General features: G+C 40.8%; 1 protein-coding gene across 3 annotated transcripts in view; it reads left to right on the plus strand.

The window, feature by feature from the left end:
• The window catches only part of TFRC (transferrin receptor), a 104903-nt gene that overhangs the window by 62874 nt on the left and 21178 nt on the right, over nt 1-20851 (plus strand). Inside the window, exon 1 of one of the 3 annotated variants that reach the window (XM_010994432.3) lies at nt 16666-16884. The exons of 1 other annotated variant lie outside the window; for it this stretch is intronic. The gene's annotated coding sequence lies outside the window, so the exon portion shown is untranslated. Of the gene's footprint in view, nt 1-16665; nt 16885-17494; nt 19406-20851 lie in introns of those variants that run through there. One more of the 3 variants, XM_010994434.3, reaches the window with a different exon arrangement.

Consider the following 20851-nt stretch of genomic DNA (forward strand, 5'->3'; position numbering starts at 1 on the left):
CAGTTGATCAGAAGAAGCTCAGCCTTTTTTGATAACGAAACCCCAGAAAAACTCATAGAACTTCACAAGAGACACACGTGGCACGATGTGATGATGGCCACCTTCTTTAATGGCTCCAGAAGCTCAACAGTGAGTTTCATGTGATTTATTCATTGTAAAGTCCCTCAAAAAAAGCAGATAGCATGATGCCAAAGAAGAATTAAGGGAAGGCTTGAGATGCCAACAGTGTGGTCCCAAGCCAGAGCTCTGTGTTCTTTTTCTCATTATTGTTAAGTTGGTGTTCACAGTGCTGATGAGGGTTCTTGAGAGGGGTGACTGCTCTCTCCAAGGCGGCTCTGTGTCTCAGGCTCAGACCCGTTGCTACAGAGAAGCTGTCAGTGCACACACACTGGGAGCACAGGGTGATTCAGTGGCTGGGAAACCTGGGTTCACTTGTCCTGCCCAAGCCCAGGCTGCCCCAGACTGTAGCCCCCTCTGCTCCCTCACTTGGGACGGCCCCTTCACCTCACAGACTGTGCCACCAGCCACCACACCTCTGCGCTGCACGGCTTAGGGAGCACCATTCACAAATGCGGATGTTGTGTAATGCGGTGACCCTGTTAACGATGGCCTTATTTCACCTCACTCTCTCCTGGGAGAAGGGGCTTACCACTGAGGAGGGAAGAACAGGCTCCACCTCATCCCCAAGGGTCCACAGTGGTTGGGCCCTGGGGGGACCAGGAAACTCTAAGGGGACAGTGGCCTGGATGGCTGCCCGGCAGAGTTGCTCAGGACCTGCCTACCTACTCTTCTGCCATCACTCTGAACCTTGGGTGCTAACCAACACCAGCCAGCCCTTAGGCTGCAGATTTCATGATAGCACAGGCCAACATGGGCTCTGGAGTCATTTGACCCAGATTTAAATTCTAACTCTATCTCTCACTACTTGGGCAAACTTCTCTAAATTTTCTCAGCTGGAAAATGGGCATGATGATTACATTAGAACACACCTCACTGAGTTGTTATGAGAATTGATTGACATGTATAGGTACATCGTATGTGCTCAGTACGAGTTGGCTGCCTACGTGAATCCATTATCTGCATCATGTTCAGCATAAGAGAAAGAGGTGCTTCCTGACATATAATAGAAGTAGATATAAAATAGAAGTGAGAAATCTAGCTTTGGTTTATAAACAAATAATCATTTTCTCTTTTTTGATTTTAAGGAATAGTTGTGCAAGGAGAACTCCCTTGAGGATCAAAGGATATAAAATACCAATTATGCAAAGAATAAGTTCTAGAGGCCTAATGTACAACAGTATGGCTATAGTTAATAATCTTGTGTACTTGAGATTTGCTAAGATGGCAGGTTTTTTAAGCAACTTTCAAATATGCAATACAGTATTATTAACTATAGTCACTATGCTGTAGATTACATCCCCATGACTTACTTATGACTTATTTATTTTAAAAGTGAAACTTTATAGCTTTTTGACCTCCTTCACCCTTGTATTTTTTTTTTACATAAACTTTTTACTATAAATTACTTGTTGACTTACAGAAAAGTTACAGGGGTAATACAGAGAGTTCTCATACACCCCACGCCCACTATCTCCTACTGTTGTATTACTAAGGTACATTTATCACAACCAGTGAACCCAAATTGATGCATAGTCTTAACTAAAGTCTATTGTTAATTTGGATTTCTTTGTTTGTACTTAATGTTCCATTTCTGTTCTGGGATTTCATCCAGGATACCACATTACATGTAGTCTTGTCTCCTTAGGTGCCTCTAGACTGTAAATGTTTCTCAGACTTGTTTTTGGTGAACTTGACAGTTTTAAGGAGCGTTGGTCAAATATTTTGTACAATGTGCTCCGATCATGGTTTGTCTATTGTTCTCCTCTGATTACACTGGGGTTAAGTGTTTCTGGGAGAAAAACCACAGAAGTAAAGTGCCATTTTCATCACATTATAGCAAAGGTACTATCAATGTTACTTATCTTTGTTGATGTTGACTTTGATTATCTAGTTGAGGTACTATTTGTAAGGTTTTCTTTTTTCTCCCCTTTTCATACTGTACTCTTTGGAGAGAAGTCACTATGCACTATGTGAGGTCCACACTTTAGGGGCAGGGAGTTATGCTGCACCTCCTTAATGGAACAGTATCTACATGTATTATTTGTATAAGAATTCTTTTCTTTATTTAAGTATAGTCGGTTTACAATTTTGTGCTGGTTTCTGGTATACAGCATAGCAGTTCAATTATACATATATATATGTTCTTTTCCATATTATTTATTATTATAATGTATTGAATATAGGTTCTTTGTGCTATATGGTAGGACCTTGTTGTTTATCTATTTTCTATATAGTAGTTAGTATCTGCAAATTCCAAACTTGTATAGGAATTCTTTTGCACAGATTTGTCTATCTTTCCCACTTATTTATGTAGTCAATCATTTATTTATATTTGCAGGATCTTATCAATATTTATTTTATATTTTGGCTAATAACCCAGTATTATGCTATTTTGTTCCAAGCTTTGGCCACTGGGAACTCCTTTAGTTGTCTCTTGTGCCAAAGACACATCTCCATCATTTTGTCCTTTGAGCACTCCTTTATTTTGGGGGTTTTTTTTTGGGGGGGTAGGGTAATTAGGCTTATTCATTTATTTTAATAGAAGAGCTAGGGATTGAACCCAGGAGCTCATGCATGCTAAGCATGCAGTCTACCACTGAGCTGTGTCCTCCTCCCCAAAACTGCTTTTTTTGGGGGGGGGAGGTAATTAGGTTTGTTTGTTTATTTATTTATTCATTCATTCATTATTAGAGCAAATACTGGGAATTGAACCCAGGACCTTGAACACTCCCTTACTCTTGGATCCAGAAGATACTCCAGATTCTTCTTGTGTATTCCCTCCCCCAGTCATTTCCCCAAAAAGTCTGCTTTATTTTTATTGGAGAATGGTATTAGAAACCAAGATCTGGGCACTGGTTGTACGTATTTTACTTGGATGTTGTTGCTTCTAGCCTTCTCTGTGGGCAGAGCTAGGAAATATACATGTGTATCCTGATAGTTTCTTAGTGGACTTATTAAGATTTTCTATAGACAAAATCATATTATCTGCAAATGGAAGTAGTCTCACTTCTTCCTTTACATCTGGATACCTTTTTCCCTTTGAGTTATTGCTTTGGTTAGAACTTCTAGCACAATATTGAATAGAAGTGGCGAGAGAGGAACATCTTTGTCATTTTCCTGATCTGGGGAAAACCATTCAGTTTCACCACCAAGTATGACATTAGCTGTGGTATTTTTGCAAATGCTCTTTATCAGGTTAAGGTAGTTCCTTTTTATTTGTTGAGTGTTTTTATATGAAAGGGTGTTGGATTTTGTCAAGCTTTTTCTGTATCTGTTGAAATGAGCATATGGTTTTGATTCTTTATTCTATTGATATTGATATTGATATTCTATATGATATTCTATTGATTTTCAGATGTTAAACCAATCTTGCATTCCTGGGATAAATCCTGCTTAGTCATGGTGTATAATCCCTTTTATATGCTATTGATTTCAGTTTGCTACTATTTTGTTGAAGATTTTTCCATCTATATTCATAAGAGATATTGCTCTGTTTTTCTTGTAAAGTCTTTGATTTTGGAATCAGGATAATACTATCCTCATAGAATGAGTTGGAAAGTGTTTCCTCCACTTTAATTTTTTTTGAAAGAGTTTGTGAAGGGTTGTTATTCATTCCTCTTTAATTATTTGTTAGAATTCACCTGTAAAACCATCTGGGTTTGGGCTTTAAATTGTGGGAAGTTTTAAAATTACTAATTCAATCTCTTTCCTTGCTATATAGGTCAATCTAGATTTTCTGTTTCTTCTTGAGGCAGTTTTAATAGTTTGTGTTTCTAGGAATTTATAAATTTCACCTCAAGTTATCTAATTTGTTGGCATACAGTTGTTCACAGTATTACTTCATAATTTTTTTTTTTTTTACTTCTGTAGGTTTGGTAATGATGTCCTTTCTTTCATATCTATTTTCATATTTTGAGTGATTTTTTTTTCTCTTTTAAATTTGGTCAGTTTAGTTAAAGTTGTGTCAATTTTGCTGATCTTTTCAAAAGGACCAACTTTGGTTTTGTGGACTTTCTCTATTTTTTCATATGCAAATACTAATCTGTATATACACACATCCATAATTGTTATTACATATATCCATCTGTATCTATATTAAACTAAACACAGATTCATACTGATATCTGCAACTACCTAGTATCGCATGATTCACTCTAGAATTCCCTCTTGTTTATCTTGCTTCACACTCCAAGAGTGAGAAACCTGCCTCCCACTATCTGCCATCCATTTACTTATTTGTTCAATCCCAGCTTACATGCATAGTGGTTTCAGAATTGTTAATCCATACCCCCATGTGGAGCAGTCAATTAGAGCATAGTGCTCATGTACAGTTCCTTTGGTCTTTACTCTTACAATCTCCACTTATTTCCAAAGTCACTTAGATCAGCACTTATTTACATCAGTGAGGTTATATCATACATTTTAGTAACAGTTAGATTCTTTTATCACAGTCTGTATTCTACTCTGGGATCCCCCTGACCTACGAATTTATTTTTTTAATTAGCATATATTAAAGTTGAGTCTTTGTGCTGTAAAGTTCTATGGGTTTTAGCAAATGCATAGTCCCAGGTATCATACAGAATAGTTTTACTGCCCTAAAATATTGTGCATTTATTCAGCCCTTCCCACTCCCCAAGCTCCTGGCAACTATTGACATATTTTCAGTCTCTATATTTTTACCTTTTCCAGAAAGTTGTATAAATGGAATCATATCATATGTAGCCTTTTAAGATCAACTTCTTTCACTTAGCAATATTTTCCATTTTGTTGCATGAATTGACAGCCTGTAACTTTTTATTGCTGAATAGTACTTCATTGTATGGCTGTACCACCTATTGAAGTCTATATTGGTTGCTCCCAGTTTTTGGAGATTATAAATAATGCTGCTTGAAACAGTCAGGTGAGGATTTTTGCGTGGACCTGTTTTCAAATCAGTTGAGTAAATGCCTAGGAGTATGATTGCTGGATTGTTCTGTAAAATTGTGTTTAACTTTATAAGAAACTGCCAGCCTCTCTTCTGGAGTGGCCTTACCATTTTGCACCCCCACCAGCAATGAATGAGAGTTCTTACACACTACGATAGAGGACTTTTCAGCTAAAATGACCCAAGATCTAAATTTATGGCCCTCTGCTAATCTTACTCTTAACTGCTCTGATGGATCTAAGGCCATGAGAAACCGCAGGAAAGTAAGGGTGTGCCTAGGAGGGAGATATGGACCCTTTGATTAATTTTATGTTTCCTTGTCAATGGCTCACCTTATAAACATCAGATGTCCAAGGACATCTCATTCTGCCAATACTAAAGGACTATTGTCAGAGACAGAAAGTGTTCTTTCCTCACGAAACTAATAATCTCAACCTCTCATATGAGGTTTCTCTCAGGCCATGTATATTTTGCACCTCTTGCCAATAAACCAGATGGTATCTTGCCATAGGGTACTACAGGTATATTTCTCAGAAAATGCTTTAGCTATCCCTTTTGGTTTTGTCTTTTATGTAGGAAAAGTATTAATTTGGATTGAAGTATCACAGGATAAGATGGTCCCTTTCTTATTAATTTTGAATTCCAATTAAAGATGAATCTTAAGATACAGCTATGCTGGGGCAAATAAATATGGCATTGGGAGTGCTGGTTGTAACAAGATCCAGAGGGACTGACAGGTATTAGGACGAGTGTGGGGAAATGGAGTCAGGAAGCCACAATCAGTGATGGGCAGAGACAAAAAAAAAAAAAAAAAAAAAAAAAAGAGCCTATTTGCAGAAGAGGAAAGGGGTCCGTGGCAGAAGTGGGTGATCACCATGGCAGAGAACCCCAGGGGCCTCAGTGGAGAAGATAGAGAGAAAGATGCAAGAAATCAGCCTAGAAAGTCAGGATAGGAGGGCAAATGCAGTCAGACCCCAATGGGAGCAGAGACTGAGAGACTTGGGGAGAAGAAACTGGGAACGCAGTTAGTTTAGGAGTCATTCTGACCTGAGGTTTTGATAGTAGCATCTAAAATAGCTAACATGTTTTGAGCTCTTCTAAGGTGCCCACACCACGCTCAGAACATTACATGCATTATCTCACTTAAACCTATGAGGTAAGCATCATTATTTCCATTTTACAGACATGAGATCATAGAGATTTAGAGAGCTTAAGCTACTTAGAGATAAGTATGTCTAAGATACTTAGAGAGCTTGAGATTCCAACCAAGGCTTGTTTGACTCAAAACTGCCTTTTTTTTGCATTTGACCTCCTTTGAACACCTTCCATACTCCAGCAATGGGGTATCAAATGCTCACAGCCTGATGAGGTGGTACCTTCAGGGCTCCCCAGATCTGTTCCTTCCAGGAGCCTCCCAGAGATCCCTGGTCACACCCTCCCCTCCTCTGCACTCCCAGATGCCCTTGTCTCAAGACTCCTCAGCAAGCACTTCTTGCCTTGAGTTTCAGCTTTTGCATACATTATGCAACTTTTGAACTTTCAACAACTCACTTTTTCATTTTTTTCCTACTTTTTTTTTCTTTAAATTGAGTTATCTTTTAGAACAGTTTTAGGCTGACAGAAACATTGTGAAGGCAGTCCAGCGTTCCTGTATATCCCCCACCCTTAGCTTTCCTTATTATTTGCTGTTAGTGTGGTGTGTTTCCCTTTCAACCATTTTCTATGCACTTATGTAAACACTGATGCACTTTTACAAATGCCATTTGGTTAGTGTGTCTCTGCCTCCTCTTGGAGCTAAGCCCAGTGCTCTGCAGTGAGAAACCATTACCCCACTTAGTGATTATCTCTTAACTCTGGGCAGCCAGTTTGGGGAAGTAATCCAATAAATGAGCGGTTTCATTGGTATTTCATTTGCATTGGTGGTTTCATTTGGCATCAAACTGATGCCAAAGGAACTCCATTCAATAAACATGTGTTGAGCACCTACAGATGGCTGTGGGGAGAGTCCCCAGGACTGTCAGCACTGGACCTTGAGTCTATAAAGCACTGTGTCATGGAACAGGGAAGACTGGAGGCAGGAGAACCAGGTTTGGGGAGGGGGGTGTTGGGTTCTCATTGGGACAGGTTGAATTTGAGCAGGTCATCCAGGTGGAGGTGTCCAGCAGGCACCAGAGGACAAAGACCTGGCACTTGGAGAGAGAGGAGGCACAAAGTGGTATTTGTATAGTGAGCAGGAGGAATCCCATGGAGAGGTCCAGATGGGAACACGTGGGTACTTGACCTTCTGCTCATCACACACCTTCTTTCTGACGACTCACACTGATAATTAGGTACATCTGTTGCCTAGCTTGTTTTTACAAAAATTCTTGGAAGTGGATAGTAATGAAGCACTTCTTGGGCCCTCTGTGCTGGTCATTTGTCTGTTTTAAGTGATATCTAAATATGAAACAAGGACACTTCTCTTAATGTTTCAAAGGCGTTTGATACTATAGAAGTGGAATGATAGGCTTCTGGAAGATGGGTAAGTCACTAGAGAGAACCCAAGGGAAGAATTCAGAGGCAGCTCTTTATCATCAGGGCTCAGCACAGTGCCTGACATACAGTAGATCCCTGGAAAATGTTAATCAAATCCACTGTGAATAATGTGAGAAGAATGGAAAAAAGTTTCTCTGTTCTCTGAACATGTGGAAAATCAGAGGTACCCCTTAAACAGGGAGAAGGGACTTGACTGATGGCCCCAAATCAGGCTCAGGCTTAGGAACAGGATGAGGTAATGCAATGCCTCTGGCAGAGGGAGCTGATGCCATGCAGACGAGCACAGGACAGGTGCCCCCTGCCACTCAGGCAGGATGCTGGTTTAGGGCCATTCCTGACCCAGCCTAGTGGCTGCTAAGTGGCCAGAGAGAAATGAGTCAGGGTAGGGGCTGGCCTGCCTGGCAGATATGCAGACGTCCACAGAGATATCCAAACAGGCTGCAGTGGTGTCTGCAGTTGCTGTGCAGAGGGGCAGGGCCTCAGGGGAGGAATCAGAGGCTCCCTTGAGGTTCATCCTCTGGGAGTGGGGGCTGGGTGGCTAGGGATATTTCAGGTCAGGGCAACCTGGTGAGGGAAAAAAGGGTAACCTTGAGAGCACATTCCCCAGCAGGAGCTGACGGTGCCAACTACACTGTGCCAGCACCAACCCTCCCAGCTCTGAGTATGAGTGTCCTTGCCCAGAAGCCACTCCCCTCTGCCAACTCTGAGAGAGGCGAAGGAAAGGAAACAGGTCAAGGCTGGTGTCCCACTCAAGCTGACTTTTAACTGGGCTCTAAAACCAAATTCCGTCAATACATACTCTGTGATCTGTTTGTTTCATAAGCTATGAATGTGTGAGTGGGTTGGGGGAAGAGCCAGAATAGTGTTTCATAACCTATGAATGTGTGAGTGGGTTGGGGGAAGAGCCAGAATAGTGATTTAGTATTTGTTTCCCTTTAGTTTCTCAGTAAGCATTTTTGTTGTTTGTTTGGGGTGGAGATGGAGGGGATTTGGTGGTAGTGTTTGTTTTTGAAAAATCCAATCCTTGCTCCAGCCCTGGCCCTGTCCCAGGAGAGGTTCTAGAGTAGAATCTGCTAGGACTGTCTATTCAGCTAGTCTTCCCAGACCAGGGCCCCTAGCATGAGTGGGTTGTTTGGAAATTGTAGAGTCCCAGCAAAGGAGCTGAGTGGTCTCAAGGGTTGTTTTACTCAAGCTGCTCCCCAGTGAATGCCCTTGTCCACTGAAAAGCTTTGGAGAATAATAGGCTACTACAGCCACACAAAAATAGCTGCCAAGCAGAAACCACTCTCATGCCAGCTGGCCACACAGTGTGTCCTCTCTGTGGGAGTACTGGAGAAACTGCTAATAAAAACTTCTTCTTCCTCTAAAACCTACTCAGGTGCGTTCTGAGGACCAGCTGCCTGGGCACCGCGAGGGATCTTGTTAGAGACGCAGAGTCAGGGGCCCCCACATGGACCTTCTGTGTCACAATCTGCATTTTAACAGACCCCCTCAGGACGTCCATGCACATTATAGTTTAAGAAGCCCTGGGCTAGAGTCCAGGCTCCACGTGGATCTCAAAATCCACTTCAGCTTGATTCATCTCAACACCCTCAGGGAACCCTTCCTGTCGGCAGGGTCCCTCAGGGCTGGACCCTGGATCTCCCGCCTCAGCTGCGAGGGCACCGGGCTGGGCGGGGCTGCCTCCTGTTCCCCGGAGTCTCTCTCTGGAGCTCTCTGCTGCCTTGCCTATTTTTGAGTCCTGGCTTGGACTTTGTTACAGAGTCAGCGGGTCTCTTCAAAAGCTTCACTGTTTGAATCCAGTCTCAGAGGCAGTAATCTCATGACGTTTAGAGACAGTTTATCATGATTATATTTTAGGTTAGCTGCTTTCTGATTACCTCACTGGAGGCTGTGGATTTTTATGTCTTCAGTTAAGCAAATTCCAAACTTCACTTGAGCATAGGTTACTTCTAGGAAACATTCTGGGAGATAGTTATCCCTGGCCCACTGCCCTTAGTGACCTGGTCCATATATTTTGGGGTCTTGTATTTTGTGCCTGAGGCATCAGATTCAAACTGGATTCAAACTTCCCTAAGATGGCTATAAGGTCCAGGCTGGAACCTGGCAGTAAGTCACTACCTACTTCAACCATCTGCCTGCTGGATAGTATTTCAAGGTTTCAACACCTGAGATGTAGTGAAAGCTGGTTTTAAGATAGAAGGTCTCAAAGCTAGGCTGTGCCACTTAAAAACTATGCAACTTGGGATCAGTTATTTTGTATTCTTTGCACTCCCACATATTCATCTATAGAATGGGTACGGTACCTGCTTGACAGAATTGTTGGGATGCAATTGACTCAGTATAAGCACTCAGCCCAGTGTCCCGAACAGGGCAGGGGCTCAGTGAATATTAATAGACTGACACCTGGGAACATGGCTTCCCTCCCATGTAAAAGACTGTGTGAGATGAACTGGGGAGCCAGGCCAGCCTCACAGATGTAACCACCAAACAGTTGCCTCCTTGACCACATTTCTGTTAGCAGATAGAGAGACCCCTAAATTAGGAAGCCCACCAAAGTGTGGGTCCTTGCCACCGGTTGTGAAAGAATTCACACAGCAGAGGCAGTGGGACGAAGTGAACAGCCCCTTTATTGCTCAGAAGGGGAAACAGAAGGAAAGTGCTTGAGCAGAGAGAAGGAAAGAAGGGTGCTCGAGCAGGGAAAGGAAGCACTACAAGTGGTGAGCTGTCAGCCACGATGGCCAGTAGGGACAGGCCCCCGTGGGCTGAGGGGTCTTTTGATAGAAGGCTCTGCCATCGGTGGTGATAATTATTTTCTGCAACAGGGTCCTTTCTCAGAGCTCAGCCCTGAAACAAAAAGCAATTAGCAGAAACTTCGGCAGGAACAAAGGAAGAGATAATGGGGTATATCCTTGGATTTTAAGGAGCCAGCTGTGAGATGAGAGAAATGTCCTGTCTTTTCATCAGCTGGGCACTTCCTTTCCCTTGTTGATCAGCCAGGGTCAGTAAGCCTGCCTTACCACCTCTCTTGTTTGCATGTATGAGAAATAAAAGTTTTGGCAGGATTCTTTTCTAAACCAAAGTAACATTTGTCTATTTGCTGAAGAAACCAAAAAGTTTCTGATGACATGATATTTTTCCAAACACTGGATTTGCTGATTTAGGATTTAGATTTAATCATCTGTTTGCAAGTGTTTTCTTTACACATTTGTTCATTTTCCCCCTTTACATCAGCGGCCACCCAGAACTTCACACTGTCCTTTCCAAGACCTCTTTTTTAAAACTTTTTTTTAAAGACCTCAACTTAGGCTGTGTTGGGCCATAGGGCACACAGTTTATCAGAAGTATTATTGCTTAAGATGCCAGATTTGCACCATAGAGGAAGGGAAACTCAGTTATAAGTGAGAGTTACAGGCTGCAGATGTCAAAATGAGGAAGATGAAAATAAGAAAAACCAAACTGATTCCATTGATATTTTGGAAACACAGTTAATACAATTCTTTAAATTCAATAACTCTGCTTATCAAAGGGAAGTATACATTCTGAGAATTTAAATAAATCAGCTGTCTTGTAGGGACAATATGCATACGCTGCAATGCTGTCAAACATGTACCTAGATTTCTGTAGCATCAGTTACACCTATGAAGTCTTATTTTTAGAATTATTTGAGATTTTCCACCAGCATGAATATGAATCCAAATTTTGAAATAAAATGAAGTCTCAAATGAAAAATCAATGGATCCCATAAATATTCAAATCTTCTCAAATTGTCCCACTCGGATGGTCCCTGAACCTTTTTAACAAAAATTCTGCCTTGGGCAGGGGTAGGAGGTATAACTCAGTGGTAGAGCACGTACTTGGGTTGCACAAGATCCTGGATTCAATCTCCAGTGCTTCCGTTAAGGCGGAAAAAATTCTGCCTTGGGGAGAAGTCTGTAGAGCCTTGTATGTATGCAGTTAGTCTGTGTCATGGTTAGTTTCATAATGAGGCAGTGCAGTGGTGTTGTTTAGGACTGGGTTCAAGAAGCTAGATTGCCTATGTTTAACTTCTGGTTGTCACCACTAATTAGTCATGTGACCTGCAGTAAGTTCCTTCTGTATAAATCCACTTTCCACACCTGGAAAATGGAGATAATATTAATTCTTATTTTTAAGGGCTGTTATGAAGATTGCATGAGCTAATACTGTAAAGGGATCAGAATTGTTCCCAGCAAACAATAGATGCTCAATAAATCTTAGCTGTTGTCTGTCATTCAGCTCTAATATCAAGGATGTTCTCAGCCAGATGGACCAGGTTCTTTCCCATCATTCCCTAACTAGACTGGTGATAAACTGGAGAAGGTAGTCTATGTACAGTGTTATTAGACTGCAACCATATGTGGATATCACATTATCCATGGAAAAGAGAAGACTATGAAATAGTAACACAATTAGCTAGTACATGGCAAAACTATATTGTGAACCCAGGTCTCTGCTCCAAAGGCCAATCTGTTTCCATTGAACCCTACTGAGCGCTCAGCACGAGATGACCATGTGCAGTGGCTTTTAAGGTAATGAATGCGGCGGCAGACAGATGGGATTTGTAAAGACAGTAGCCTCTAGAACAGAGGAATTGTGGCCCTGCTCTGTTCCTCTATTTGACAATCTGGATTGGTCAAACTGTGCTTCCAAAAGTGACTAGTGGGTGGGGAGACATGGAATTGTGTCCTGGGGTGGTCCTTAGAAGGGATTAGGGTATTTAGCCTAAGGAGAGAAGACAGCTGTGGACATAAGAGCAGTTTTCAAACAATAACCAAATTATTGAAAGCAGAGAGAAAAAGAATTCAGTTTAATATAGATAAAAACTTTTTAACAGTCTGGTTTGGGGAGTAATAAATTTGATCTCACTGGAAAGGCTGAGGAGAAGCTAGACAACCACTTGATGGGGTAGAGGAATTTTGTTAAATGAGTTCAATATATATTTATTGAACATCTGTTATAGGCCATGGTTGATACATGAGTTAAAGTTCCTTCCAAACTTTAAGTTCTGTTATGAAACTAGATCTATTTTGCCCAGATGGGGCTAAATAGGACCTTATATCCTGCTCAAAACTCCGACTTTGACCACTATATATGTTGGCACAAATATTCTTGTAATTAATTTAAAAATTAATTATATATTCTGCTTTCCCTGCCCTGAGTAACCTTTGCCACTTGCTATAACATACAGGCAAATTCCTAGTCATCTGGATTACTCCTGTTCCATGTTTTCCTCTGTGAGCTTCCTCTTAGCACAGAGGAAACAAAAAATAATTTAGTCAGCAGTATTAGGGTAGGAAACTGAAGGTTTCCAAGTACATTTTAAAGGAAAAAATGCAAAATAAAATGGAAAATAGTACCAACCTCAAAAAGCAACCCCAAATATATGAGCTGACCATTCACCTTCATTCTCTGGAACACATCCCGTTCCAATGTGCAGAGCTCCACATTTTTATTTTATGATTCTGGTCCTAACGTAATTGCCCGGGGCTTCAAATTCCAAAGTAAAGACAGTGGATACAGTTTGTCAAATAGGAGCTGAATGTAGGTTGGAGTGCTTCTCGAGTGGTGGCTGGGAAGAACTTCTGTGTGACTGGGCAGAGTTTTGCCATCATTGACCAAAACGTATTTAAAAGCATTTGAAAAGACTTTACGTGTTCTAACTCTGCCTCCCAACTCATAAAACCTCAATCAATATTTGTTGAAGTGCAGGGTGATAGGAAGTTGAAACAGTGGGCAAAGTAACAGGGATAAGCCTTGGGAGTTGATATTTAACTTGAGCAAGTTGCTTGTCCTGTTCACTAGAAAGATCTATGCTCTGAGAAGGGTTATGGATTAGCACTGTGGTTTTCAAACACAGGTTATAGCCCACTGAGAAATCAGTTAATGGGTTGAAATCAGCATTTAAAAAAATTAAATAGAAAATTCCAGACTGCTTTGCACACAGCAATGGTACTATTTCATGAAACTTGTGTGTTGTGTATGAATACACACACATACTCACGTGCACGCACACTCACATACACTGAGTAGTGCAGTAAAGTGAATGTTTACTGTGGAGCGCAGTCACGAATGTTTGAGAAATGCTGACCTAAGATACCCCATTTAGCACTGGGCCACAGAGAGGATCCCAAAAAGAGCAAACGTTTTGGGATCCTCTATTACTGAGTTGACAGATTAATGTATTCTTATAAATTGTGATTAAATATACATACCATAAACAGATTAATGTTTTAAAATATAAGGGGTAAAAGTCCTAAATGCCTTTGTCTAAAAACTAAAAACCTTCCATCCCCAATTTGCATCATACTGAAGGTTTGGGTTTACAATGCTGTCCTCCATCCCCCTTGTTTTTCCTCCGAGGTTCCTGGTCTGTATCTCCGTAAGAGGTATATGTTTTGATCTTGATCTTATGGGGCAAGTAGCAAAAGTTCCGTCTTGGACCTGTGACTGAGTTAGAGAGGAGAGTGTGTTTACATTCAATTGTACATTATAAAATTGTACATTAAAAAACAGATAAGCATAAAAATTAACTAGAATCTAAATAGGCTTATAACTTGGAACAAGATTTAGAGAACTACAGGGTGCCTTGGTGAGCATATCAAAGTCTCCCCACCCCCCCTTTTTTTCAGATCTGGGCATGTGGCTGTCACAGACCCTGACTTGCTTTTATTTTTGTTTACATTTCACACTTGCATCCTTGCTGTTTGTCCTTTAAGTATAAATTGTTTCCTCAGCTACATGGTTTGCCTTTTCAGGGATAAAGCTTCCTTTCAAATCTCTACATGTCTTTGCCTGACACACAATACTACTCCAAAAAAATGTTAATAATGATGGTAATTAATTACCTTTCTTTCTCAGCCATTGTTCAATAACTGAGTCATTTTTACTGGAATCAGGGCTCAAAAGCCATTGAAGACAACTTTCCTTTTCTGGAGCCATAACCTCATTGCTAGTTGCTTAGAAATATTCAGTTTCCAGACTTCCTCCATCAGGCCATATTTACTCACTTGGCTTGGGCTCGGAACTAGCAGCACCTTATATTTCTATAGCCATGTAGTTTAAGGAGTTTTCCTACTTTTTAATTTACTGGTAAGGAAAGAAAGGGACATTATCTCCATGTGGTCAATGGGGAAACAGGTGTAGAGCCATTAAGTGCATGGTTCTACAGCACAAGTGGGTGACAGCTCTGGACCAGCTGCTGACTTCTAGGCTGGGGCTCTTTTCACTACCTCAGTGGCTTTCCTGGTTTGCTTTTTCCTGCTATTCCTCCCTCACGAAATAGGAAGACTCCTGCTTTCAGCTCAAGGTGAAGAAAAAGAGAGAGAGAGGGACAATTTTGCAGCTGATGATTCTTGTAAACATCTCAGAAGATGTAATTCCCCTGAGGTGTTTATGTAGAGTAGGATTTTTAATACACACCACAGCAAGCTGGTCTCCTATAGCTGAATGCTTTATTTCTTCCTCATCAGCTCAAATCTGGCCTTCAGACATCTCCCATGTTACTTTCCTGTCTGATTCTATTCTGTTCCACCTCGACAGACTCAACCAAGAGTCTACCATGTGCCAGTTTACTGTGTGTTTTTAGGAGATTGCACCTGCCTTGTCTCATTTAAACCCACAGAAAACCTGTGAGGCAAGTATTTTTATTCTCATTTAAGAGCTGGTTCAATCCAGGTTCAAAAAATTTGAGAATTCCAGTTCCTTGACTCCAGGCTTTGTGCTCTTCCCCTAGATCTCCAGGGCCTGCATGTATGTATGTATGTATGTATGTATGTATGTATGTATGTATTATTATTATTATTATTATTATTATTGTTATTGTTATTATTATTATTATTATTATTATTATTTAAGCACATTGTACATTCCCCTCCAACCTCCAGTTTGCTTTATGCAAAATCCTAGCATGCATGATTTTTAAAAATTTTTCTGCGTAACTTTTGGAAGAACTGCAACAATTTTCAGTCCACTGTAAGGTACGTCTTATGTAAGTCTGTGGAAGGTTGGAAATTGAATAATATCAATTTCAGTTATGCTGGATAGTTGGTTTTTTTAAATCAAAGTATAGTTGATTTACAATGTTGTGTTAGTTTCTGGTGTACAGCATAGTGATTCAGCTATATGTATATATATTCTTTTTTCAGATTCTTTTCCACTGTAGCCTCAACACAGTGAATCCCTATCCATCCCTTCCCGTGCTTTAACTTTTTCCTGTGTAGATCCACTAAGGTGTGGTGATATTCCTGCTTATAAGATTTTAAAACATTTCTCCTTAGGGAGAGATTTTAGGGAATGGGGAGCATAACGAAGGTCAGCGAGCAGACCGCATGTATTTCCTCATTTTGGCACTTAAAGGGAAAGGCAGAAAGCTGAGGGCGGGAAAGCAGATTTGCATTTCAAAGAGCCGTTGTGCGTCCCTCTAACCTGGAAAGTGCTTTATCTGTAACCCTTTTATGGCCCCAGTCCTATTTTCATTTTGTGGCTGTTTGTAAACTTGTCTAACTTCGCTCAAAGGTTACCGAAGGAGAGAGTGGGAGAGAGTGAGAACGTTTGCAGGTTTAGAAAGTGATAACAATCTCATTTTATTTATTTATTATGCATTGTACAGTCCTATAATAATAATGACAATGAACATGAAAGCTTTTCTACAATTCTACCACCCTAACTAATCGCTTGTTTCTATTTTTCCTTCCATCCCCTCACGCATTAAAACACTCCGCAAAGCTCTGTGCTAGTCTTGGTGATTCATGGGCAGCTTTCACACATCTTAAATACAAATGTGCATTTTGCTTTTAATTCTTTTCCCCTTTTTCTTATCCTAAGTATTTCTGACGCTGCAAAACATTTAGACATGGCTTTAGCGACTACCTAATACGCCACCAACAAAATACACTTCAAGGAATTATCTCAGTGTAAGTACCCAGCACGAGGAGTAAATGCCAACATCATTTAACCTTGCACTGCAGGACCTGAAGATCGGCCAAGGTTAGACCTGGAGCTCCGAAAGGAAAGACGCCTCCTAAGGTGTACGTGACGCAGGAAGTGACGCAAGCTCCACGGGGCGGGAGAGGGCGGGGCCAAGCAATAAACGGTTGGTTGAGGATTGACCGTCCCATCAGAGAGCTTCACCATCGACGGGCGGCGGGTACGGGAGTAGCAGACGGGGAGGCGCCTGTGTGAGTGACAAGCTGCTGCTAGAATCTCGCCGACCCCTCCAGTCCTCCCTTCAGCCTGCGGTCCAGCAGCCTCGGGGAGCCGCCGGTGGAGCGGCGCTGCGAAGAGAGGTTACCCTTTCTTTCTCTTCATCTGTGTGCCCTCCTCCTCTCGATAGCCGAGAGGCGTAGGGGATTCTCTGTTAAGGCCCCGAGGGCTGGATGAGGGATGCCCCACTGTCGCTCTGCGCCTTGCCATTCTGCTTCAGCCTCCTCAGGCCACCCAGATCTCTTGGCCTCACTAACTCAACCTTAAAAGATGCAGGCCCTCGTGGGACAGCCCTAGGCTGCAGGCTCGGGAGCAAAGCGTGAGCCACGCTGCCGCGGAGCTGACCCGCTCTGGGGAGCACGTGGCTCTCAGGAAGTGTCCCTGGGAATGGCTGTCGGGGTGGTGGGTGACCTTGAGCTCATAGCCCTTGGATTCCTCGGGGCCCACCCAGGCCCTAGACTCTGAAACGGACAAAGCTGTCCTCAACTGCATTACGACTGTGTCCTGGGCATTTAGGTGGGCGTTTCTGTAAGCTGTATATTTGAACTCTGGTGCAACCTGATCTTTCAGCGCTGCCTGTTGGCCTTGTGTGTGGGCTCTCAGTTTTCCCGAGGCAGAAGCCAACTGAACGCCGCATGTGTTCACATTAAGAATATTCAGGTTACTGGGCTCTCCTCACTATAAGATGGGAGACCACTGGGGATAAGACTTATGCTTTGTGAAAGCTATGGTCTAGAGGCTAAGTAAAAGCTATTTGGATTGGAATCAGCTTTTGCCTTCAGGAAATTAGAGGTATGGTATAAAAGTGCTGTGCTGTATTGACAAATGCCTTAGAGGCCCATTGTGTCACTGCTTCTGGTGGACAGCTCTCTAAGGTAGTACTAGGGAGGGTGGGTAAGAAAATAATATTTTGTGACCTGATTCTTGGGTTAACATTTTCCCCTTGCCCACTGCTTTTTGGCGACCTTGGGTATATCAGGGAAATTGATTGCTGCTTTTTCGGATAAGAAGATTGAAGTAGGAAATGGTGGTCCTGTTACAGAAGTATTTGAATACCTGATATCTTCATTTGAGGCTTAGCTATGAATTTGGAATACTGGATGCTGATTCAGTTGTCTCTGAGCTTGGGCATTTGACATTGTCAAAGACGTTTATTTAAAGTGATTTCTAGAAGTGGTTTTCTACTTTGGAAATTAAGTGTAGGTTATCTAAAGTATTTGTTGGCCCTGCTGTTTTGTTTTATTTCTTTTCTTCTCAATTTTGGACTATAAGAAACTCAATATGCTTCACAAGCAAATCCAGAATTTAAAATTTTTTATCATTGAGCTGAAATATTTTCCAAAGTCTATGTATAGCATAGCACTCTTTAACTTTTCTTTGATAGAATGATCTTGTCAATAATGGTGGTTGTGAACCTAGCCTGTGCTGAAGATTGTTGGACAGAGAACAACTCAGCTAACTCTGCCCTAAGGAGTGGCAGTTATTTGCCTCTGATAATGTAGTTATCTGGAATGGAGAAGGTTCCCAGCTAAACTTGAATCAGACAATTGAAAGCCAGTTAAAAATGATCCTCTGAGGCCTTTTGGAACTCTTCTCTGTATGTGCTGTCTGTCTGCTCTCTCAGATGAACACTACTCAAATAGACTGCAGTGACTTCAAGTTCCCGACCTTTGAGTTGAGCAATTTTTTTTCCAGAAAGCTAAATAAGAATGAAGATTTTTGCTTGTTTCTTTGATTTCCTTCACTGCCTTTTCATTTGAGGTCCACAAAGTTAGACTCTTAAAGCTAGTAAAGAAACCTTGACCAACCATCTCTTTACAAGTCATTCTGCGTATACACAATTATATGAACTCTGAGAGCTGTGCAGAAGTTTTTGTAAGTTCCTGGAATCTTTTCATTTTCACCTGCAAATGCATAATTGTTTAGGGAAATTGTTTGCAAAATGGGTATCTATAACCAGTTGCTTGAGATCTTGGAGCCCTGCCAGGTAAAGTTTAACATTTTTCTACTTTTTAAAGTTTCCCTATGACCCAGTGATTTCAGGATGAATCAAAATGGTGGCAGGGATGAGAAGAGTCGGCATCCAAGGCTTTCATTATATTCTCTTTCATATAATTTCCAAATGATAAGAAAAATGCACCTCATATACATTAGGCATGCCCTAATAACTGTTAAGAAATAAAGTATCTTTACTCTTTGTCAGTTACCACGTAATTCCATCTCAGGTATTATAGGATAGGGAAATCAGCCAGAGAAGGCTTCATAGAGATGGCCCTTGAGCTGATCCTGTAAGAAATGAGTAGGATTTCAAGAACAGAGGGAGAATGTTAGGTACAGGCAGGGGCTGGATTCTGTCTCATTTTGGAGAAGATAGTGAGAAGTGAAGATCTCTGGAACAAGAGCCTCAAAAGCAATCAGAGGAACTTCATTTTATGTGAGCTCCAAGGGCTTAAAACTGTGGCTTGTTTTCTAAATTGAAGTGGGCTTGTCAGTAGTCACAAACAAGTGTCTTATTTTTATTTCAGGTGAAATGGAGTAGCAGCTCTGGATGTTATATATATGTGCAAGTGTATTTTGGCACCTGATCCCCACACTCATTTAGCTGTATGTATTTTGTGCAGACCCTTGGTTTTGAGACACCCCAAAATAGCTTAAGACCTCAAGACCTCAAGATAACTACCGTATTTTTGAAAATTAAATAAAAATTAATGCCACATTTCAAGAAAGTAGGAATAGGATGATTTGAACTTGAAAGAAGTTTGGGACAGTAGTGTAGCTAGTACCTTTGCATACCTCCTGTCCCCCATCCCATGGCTTAAAGACATTTTAGAGCTTCCATTTCATATTTGAAATATGTAGGGCTCTGTTTTTGCTCACCTTAATTTTTATTATTGTGGGAAACTGAATTGTTTTTCGTTACCATTGAGAACACCAAAGATATACAAGGTGCTAATATGAATAAAAATCAAGGTGATGTTTGGTTTGTCTCTTGTAATAGATTATCAGCATTGGTGGTGACATCTTGAAATAAGCCAAATAAGAGTTGTTTGGCTTTTACATGTAGTCTTGTAACAGAACTACCTGTTTATAGACTAGTATATAACTGGTATGAAAAGTTTCTCTTTCATGCTTTCAGAGCACATGAATTAGAGTTATTTCAGTTGGAAGAAAATTCATTAAGGGGTTCTTTTAATTAGAAAGCTTTACTAAGTGTGAGATTATTTTGAAAGAATGACTCACATTTATATGTAAAACTTCAAGAATAACTTCTGTAGATACCATAGAATTAACTGTGTTTTTCACAGATGTGAGGTTAAATGATGGAGTTAAAATGGGAATTACCTAGGTCACAATTGTTTTCCTCTGACTTGATTTCTTTTATGTTATAGTCTTAATTTTGTGTCTGGGGATTGAAGTAGAAATAATATATTTGTTTTCTCAGTAAAAAGTATACTTAGATTTTAGTTATACAAAATCATAATTACGTGTGCTATTAATATCTATCTATTTCTGCAGACTTGCAATCACTCAGTCTCTTATTTATTTAAATTCTTTACTTAGATCATTTAGTTAAATATGTTGTCATGTTAGTCTTAACGTTAGTTTAAAACTAGAAACCTTGAAGGATGGCTGGGTCAGATGAATGTTAAACTGGTGAGCTGTTTTTTCCTAGAAAAGGGTGATTAAAATTGGTTCAGGGTGGAGCCTTCTAGCTCTGGCTCTAGTGATTGGGTCTGCACAGTTCTCGAGCAGTGATAGTGATAAGCTTTTTGTACCAGGTGGGGGCAAGAGATTGTGCTTCTAAGAATAAGATCTATTGCTTATTGGCTCTGGTCTTTAAAGCTTGGGGATTAAAAATTACTTTTTTGTTTTTAGGTTTTGATAGGAAGACTTTCCTAGTGCCAGTTGATATGTCTTTGTTTTGCAATTTGCCTATGTATCTCAGCGTGCCTTGCGCTATGTGGGTGTTAAATGCACTGTTAGTGTACTTGTAGTATAGGAAAAGCTTTAACATAGTATGAAATAAGTGTCTATTTTATACATCTTAAC

This window comes from Camelus dromedarius, chromosome 2 (genome assembly GCF_036321535.1).
Source record: "Camelus dromedarius isolate mCamDro1 chromosome 2, mCamDro1.pat, whole genome shotgun sequence".
NCBI lineage: Eukaryota > Metazoa > Chordata > Mammalia > Artiodactyla > Camelidae > Camelus > Camelus dromedarius.